We start from the raw sequence: 7,224 nt of genomic DNA, 5'->3' as shown, positions 1-7,224 counted from the left end.
ATAATCTCAATCATACATTATGTCAATGCTAATAATATCGACATTCAAAGAATAAACGAATTATCAATACAAAAAAATGAGTTATATGTGTAAAATTTTAAAGTAAACAATCTACATATGTGAGTTTAAAATAAGTCAAAAATGAAGATAAAAAAATAAATACTATAAAAAAATAATATCAAAATGAAGTTTAAAGTGAATATTGTATATGAAGAAAACCAAAATACATGAAATAATATATACATATTAATTTAAATAATATTACACATGGATTGGAAAATTTCTTATGGTAATATATGTATAATAGTATGTATAAAAGGTTGATATAAATCGAGTATATAATGAAATAAAATTTTAAATGAAACAAGTTAAATATGTAATAAGTAAAAAAAATGTAAACATGAAATCGATGATACATTAGGTGTATACGTATAAAAAAAAACTTAATACAAATTATATATAAAATAGTATTATATAAAAATGTTATTGACTTTTAAAGCACAAAAGTATATATACATAAATATTTAAAAAAAGTATCATAAAAATAAAATTATTAAAAATATATAGATAATATTAGATTAACATAAAATATATACTAATATATTAGATAAGAAAAAGAATCAAAAATTAGTATTTAATAAAGTAATTTACGTATATAAAAAAGTAAATATATGAACTAATGTAATAGTAATACCAATAATAACTAATGAACTAAATAATTTTATAGCAATAATAACGAAACAGAGGAATAAATTGGCATTAAAGCAGTAATTCAGGGGAGAAACCTAAAATAAACAAAAGAAAAAGTCCAAATTACAAAGCGCGAATAACATAGGGACTAAAATAGAAAATATTCCTTGCCCACTAAAACGCAGCGCTGCAAATGGACTAAAATGAAGTTAGCAAGAAATTATGCAGCCCAATTTAAAGAAGCAACATAAACTAGATTGAAACCAAACACAAACAAGGAGGAATTGAAGCGCAAATATCCCTCCCCAGACCAAAACGCGCGGGTCTAGCCGCAGTTGGATCGGGTCATCGGGTTTGAACAGATACGACGTCGTTTCAGGGCCACTGATTCAGGCCCCAAACGACGTCGTTTAAATGCCCTATAAGAACTAATTTCAAAACCCTAAAATCATTTCAACTGCATGACAAAGATTTAGGTCTTTCTGCCTCTTAGCCGCTGCAGACCTAAAACCGTCCTCTGCTATTTTAGAAACCAGGCCTCCCCACATCCAACCCCGATTCACACGAAGGGGAAGAAGGCTTCATTGGCGCCGGCGACAAGGTAAGATCCCCCCTTTTTCTTTATATTTTTTGCATATAAAGTAAAAACAAATCGAAGAAAACCAAAAAATAAAAAATAAAAGATAAAACGAATTCGGAGAATCACCTAAACGATATATTCTTTACTGTTTTTGAATTGTTTTTTTTGTTTTTGAATTTTTTTGTATTTTTGTATTGATTTTGTGTCTGCCTCTGAAAAATACAATGGCTTTCTACTGATTTTTATAGCCGAATGAAAAATACAATTTTTGTGTTCTCTCTGCTGCATTGTTTTCGTCTTCTTGTAGGTATGGAGGCTAGCTGGCATACGGAGGCGCAGTGATGTGGAGGGAACGCGTGGTGGTGTGGCGCAGAGGGGTGGCTCATCACGCACGGAGGGCTTGGCTGCGGCGCCTGGATCTTCTAGGGTTTCCTGCTTCTAATTTTTTTTGTTTTGGGCTATATTAGGCTAACGGTTTGGGTAGTTTAGGTTAAATGATTTGGGCCTTATTGGGCTAATTGGTTATTGTAAATGGACTTTGGTTTATATGCGCGGGCCGGACAATATTGGGCCATTACAATAATTATAGTTTAATTTTTTTTAAGGAAAATCAACAATATATTAATAAAAGAAGAAAAACAAGCATTATGAAAATAAAGGACTAGACAATTGACATTCACATAAAATCCATAATTTAAATGTTGTATTTACTAATTACTACTCATATAACATTTTATAGGATACATTATTTATTTTGATATTTTAAGTAAACATAATGTTTTATTTGGTTCTTCAATTTTACAAAAAAGTTATTTTAATTTTTCATTTAATTTTTCGTCTCTTTTAATCCTTGAACTTACATTTTTTTGTGAAATCAGTTTAAAATAGATAAAAAAAATTAATATTTGTTAACTTTGCTGACATGGCATATGCATGGATTGCCACGTGAATGACATGTCAGCATTTAATTAATTTTAAAAATTATATTTTTATAATTTTTATACTTTTTTAATGATTTTTTATTTTTTTAAAATAATTTTTATAATTTTTGAACTTTTAAAAATTTTAAAAATTAATTAAATGCTAACACGTCACCCACATGTATGCCACATCAACAAAGTTAAAAAAAAGAGTTAACTTTTCCATTTATTTTTTGGTGATTTGACAAAAATACAAATTTCAAGGCTGAAAAAACGAAAAATTAAATGGAGAATTAAAATGACTTTCTTTTTTTTTATAAAATTGAAGGGTCTAATAAATCATTATGTCTTTCTTGTATTCATTGGAAAATTATTCACTTTGAACCAAAAAGTGTTTTCTACTGCATCGTAAAAATTGGATTTAAGTGCTTTTACCTTTTAATTTGTTGCGTTTTGTAATTGAAATTATCAAAAAAACCTTTTCTGCACTAACTATTTAAAGGGTACTTAGAAATTTAGATTAATTTAGATTTGCTATATTATATTTAATTATTTAAATATCATCTAAATTATTTTTTTAATTTTTAATATCACGTCTAAAATATATATTTTAATTTTTTACTATATATTTTTTTTACAGCAATGATGAATACTTAAATTACAAATTGCATTTTTCTATAACACTTTTCGAGAACACTTTTTCAAAACACTTTTTATTCGATAATAGCCTTATCTTGATGGTCACTTAAGCCCGGGTTTGGGCTAATCTTGATGGTGATTCGGGACTATTTTGATAGCGATTTTGGTTTTAGCTTGGGCTTTGATTGTTGGTTGGAAGATTTGGCCTCAAATTCCGACGAGTCGAACTTAAACGGACTAGATTTTCTGTCATTGAGTGTTCAAAGTACAATTATCATTTATTAACTTAAGTAAAAATATATTAATTTTTTTAAAGTACCTAATATTGTTGAAATATTTGATGAAAATCATGCCCGTTATTTCTGTTAAAACTGAATGCATGTTGAAGCATGCCTACTGTACTAATTCTGGTTATGTTATGCCATAGTGCATTGCATAGGGATTGAGATGATATGTAAGGAGGAAGTTTCTGACATTTTATCTGCAAATACTAGTGGCATGTCCATAATGCAGTGTGTAGGGATGGACGAGTTTTGGAGAACTCTTATTGTGGTGTGTAGCGGATGATGGGTAGGAATTTTCTTTAAAAAAAATACACTGTTAAACATGAGCATGTAAGTACATGATATAATTTATGTTATCGATTGTATTGTGTTATTATTATCTTGATTGCTATTTTATCCTATTGCAACTAAAAAACTTATGTGTTAAGACTCGCACTGAGCTTTATAGCTCACTCCTTAACTTACCGTCTTTGCAAAGAATCTATGAGGTTAGGATTTGGACTCGGCATACGGATGATTGTCACATCCCCAAAATCGAGTTAGAAGAAATTGGGTTAGTGAAACCAAGAGTGGTCATATCCAGATTCTTTAGTTTTGATTGTGACAATTATGAAAAATAATTGAATTTAGTTAGTGGTTGAGGGTTGGGGTGGTGTGTGTGAGGTTTTGGGCTCGAATCATTTCCCTTGAAATTTTATTTTTTTAGCTCAATTCGTATCCCTAACCTTTTGGCTTAAATCTTATTTCTTTGCAAATTATATTAGAATGAGCCTATTAGTTTAGTGGTAAGATGTCAACTTACCCTTTGGTTTTGTGTTCAAGTCCCTGTGCGTGTAAATGAGAAATTTCTTTTTGTTTTAAACTCTTTTCGGCTTGGATCGACGACTTTCCGGGTTAAGTATTCCAATATTGGCTTTGGGGGCTAATTTCTTGTAAGGGAAAGTTATCAATTTAATTTTTAGATTTTTATCAACGTAAATAACACCAGGTGTGTGAAATCAACGTAAAAACTTGATTGAAACTCAATTAAATCGCGAAACTGGGCTATTTTTCGAAACTGCCCAATGCCACACAGTTGTGTGGTAGGCCGTGTGAAGTTATACAGGTCGTGTAGGTAGGCCGTGTGGGACACACGGCAGTGTAAAATCATGCAGATTGTATGGGTAGATCGTGTGGACCACACGAGCTAGGTTTTTGGGCCGTGTGGGCCTTTTGGGTCAATTTGGAGGCCCAATTAAGGGTTGATTAAAGGACTCGTAAATTGGATCCATGGGCATTATGTAAGCCCAAAAAAGCATAAGTTTCAATAAACAAACATGGGTAAGTGTAGGAGGTATGTTAATAAGTTCCAATAAGTATAATAATGCATTATGATTTGCCATAAGTAGGTATGTAAGTTAAACATGACTATTTTGTAAACGATGTGTGTTATATGTATTTTGTTTTCTGCTCCGATAAGTTATCTGATTCGACTATGTAATATGATTTGTTATGATCTGTATAAGTTATGTGTAAGTTACGCTCCGTATAATATCTGTTTATGTGTGTATACCATACAACCTATGTGATATGTATGTATGTTAATGTGACTTTGCATATGCATTTGGGTGGGTTATGATATGATGGAGGAAGTGTTGTATGGCAGTTGTTACTGCAAATATATGGCAGCTAGACCGTAAATTTCTATATGGAAACTCAACTGCATATTTGTGAGTGGCACACTGCCACATATTGGTGTGATTGGACAGATGGACTCTTGTAGTCCTATTTAGTGTGATTGGATGGTCGGAGTTGATGTGTAGAGGATGGGGTAGGATCTGTAGCTGCATTTGTTCTGGTCTGATATATGTTTATGAAATTTTGATATTCTGATCTGAAATATGTTTCAAAAATATGACATAATGATTTGATATATGTTTTTGGTAATACAATATTTTGATATGATAGTTGTATATTATTAATAAAAATTTTGTGGTGACATTTACATATATACTTGTTAAATAAAATTCTACTTGTGGGTCGAATCACACACCAGGCTTCTAGCTCACTTGTTTGTTTGATATGTTTCAGGTGAACTTCTGACTTAGGACCGAACGGCATGTGGGAGCTCGGATTGGTCTTTCAAATAATATGGTTTGATTTATGTTAATTAAGAATTCTGGACATTTGGTTTTGGACTATGTCTTTTAATTTGGCTTTGTTTTTGGGTTTTGATTTGTTCGTTTGTTTTTGGAAGTTTTAACGTAAAACTGAAAAAAAATCATACAAGCTAACAAATTAAAATTTGATTTTCAAAACTAAAACAAGCTAAGGACTTTCCACTGCAAATTTAAATTGAGTTTTATGACAATTTATAAAGAATGTTTTGGAATATACCCAATTGGCAAACTATACGTTTCACTTATCAAGATCATGGTTTCCAAATTATCAACTTTGTAAATTTTTTGCTGCAAAGTTTTATTCAAAATTACGAGTTTTATAAAGCAAGCGAAATAAGCACAATGATTTAATAAAATTTGGACTTTAAGTTAGTAATTGATAGATTCACATAAGCAATTTAAAAGTGGAATGTTTTTCTATCAAAGATTTGTGACAAATTTTATAAAACTTTGATTTTCGGTTTTGTATCAAGCAATGTTTTGGAAAGTAAAGATTTCTACGTATTACTGTAACTCTCCAGATTCGGCTATAACATCTAGGTCGGGTTTGGGGTGTTACAATGATCGTCTCAAACTTTTTATTTTACTTTAAAAAGTATTTTTACTTTAATTTATCAATTTCTATTTGGGGGCTGTAATAAATTATTTGGATTGTGGCATGAGTTATTTTTGGTTGGTTTTAGTTTGCATTACATGCAAAAACGTTTGAAACTGGACAAATTTATGATTATGCTTAAATATGCATTAAACCTGGTTTTTAATACAAAAAAATTTAATTTATCAATTTTTATTTGGGGATTGTAATAATTTATTTGGATTGTGGCGTGGGTTATTTTTGGTTGGTTTTAGTTTGCATTACATGCAAAAATGTTTGAAACTGAACAAACTTATGATTATGCTTAAATATGCATGAAACCTAGTTTTAAATATAAAATTGGTTAAAAACACTTTTTCCACTATGTAATTGAAACTGAATTTTTGAAAAGATATTTTAATCAAGAAAATTTACAAAGTTTTCAAAAATACAAAACCTTTACAAATTAGTCTCTAGATTTTAAAATGGTTCAATAGTCAACATTTTTATCTTGTTTTTGTAAAATTTAAAATCAACTAAGTTTTTCAAATGATATTAGAGTTTTTACAATATAACCCCTAACCCAATTTGGGTTAAAGCCCAATAATTTTTATTAAACTAAGAAAATTACTCAAACATATCTTCTGTAGAATAAGCAAATGATTTCAAAAGTAAACTTCTGAAACCGATTGTTTTACTAGGCCATTATGGTGGCCCATGTGACCTTCAGAGTCTGGACATAATGACTGGATCGAGTTAGGGAGGTTACATAAAATATATCAATTCAATATTAAAATATTCAAGAAATCAACAATGACAACTTTTAGAAACTTTAATAATTTTGTAAATTGGTACATGTGCTAGCTAAACCAAGCTCTCATAACCTCAAAAACATAAAAATTACAATAAAATGAATCGGTTGAACTTACAAATTGAAATCCGAAAGTTTTGAAAGTTTAAAACCCTATTCTCCTCTTTTGCTTCGTGAAGAAGAAGATGATGAACATAAAACGTTTTGTTTTCATTTAACTTTAGCTTATATAATTATTTAAGTTTTAATTAATCTCAATTAATTAAATAAAATTTTAATTAATTTTTAATCTAAATTAACAATATTAGTAGATTACAATTAACACTTGGTTATATTAAAAAGGGTGTGATTGCTCTTTTAGTCATTTGGTTAATTAAAAATCTATAGCAATAAACTTTTATAATTTAGTCTCTATACTACAACTAACTATCAATTTGACAAAATTAAACGAGAAAATTTTAATATATTTTTAAATTATTCTATTAAATATTAATATTTAATATTTACAGACTTTGACATTGGAAATGGGGCTTTGAAACTATCATTTTCAAAACTATTGAAAAACGA

General features: G+C 29.4%; 1 long non-coding RNA gene across 1 annotated transcript; it reads left to right on the top strand.

Annotated features, from left to right (window-relative positions):
• Nucleotides 1–766: 766 nt before the first annotated feature.
• On the top strand, nucleotides 767–1,880 carry LOC121219539 (uncharacterized). The gene is made up of 2 exons (XR_005916375.1): nucleotides 767–1,291; nucleotides 1,578–1,880. It is a non-coding gene; the product is annotated as an uncharacterized lncRNA (long non-coding RNA).
• Nucleotides 1,881–7,224: the final 5,344 nt, after the last annotated feature.

This window comes from Gossypium hirsutum, chromosome D07 (genome assembly GCF_007990345.1).
Source record: "Gossypium hirsutum isolate 1008001.06 chromosome D07, Gossypium_hirsutum_v2.1, whole genome shotgun sequence".
Taxonomy (NCBI): domain Eukaryota; kingdom Viridiplantae; phylum Streptophyta; class Magnoliopsida; order Malvales; family Malvaceae; genus Gossypium; species Gossypium hirsutum.
This window is presented reverse-complemented; position numbering and strand designations above follow the sequence as displayed.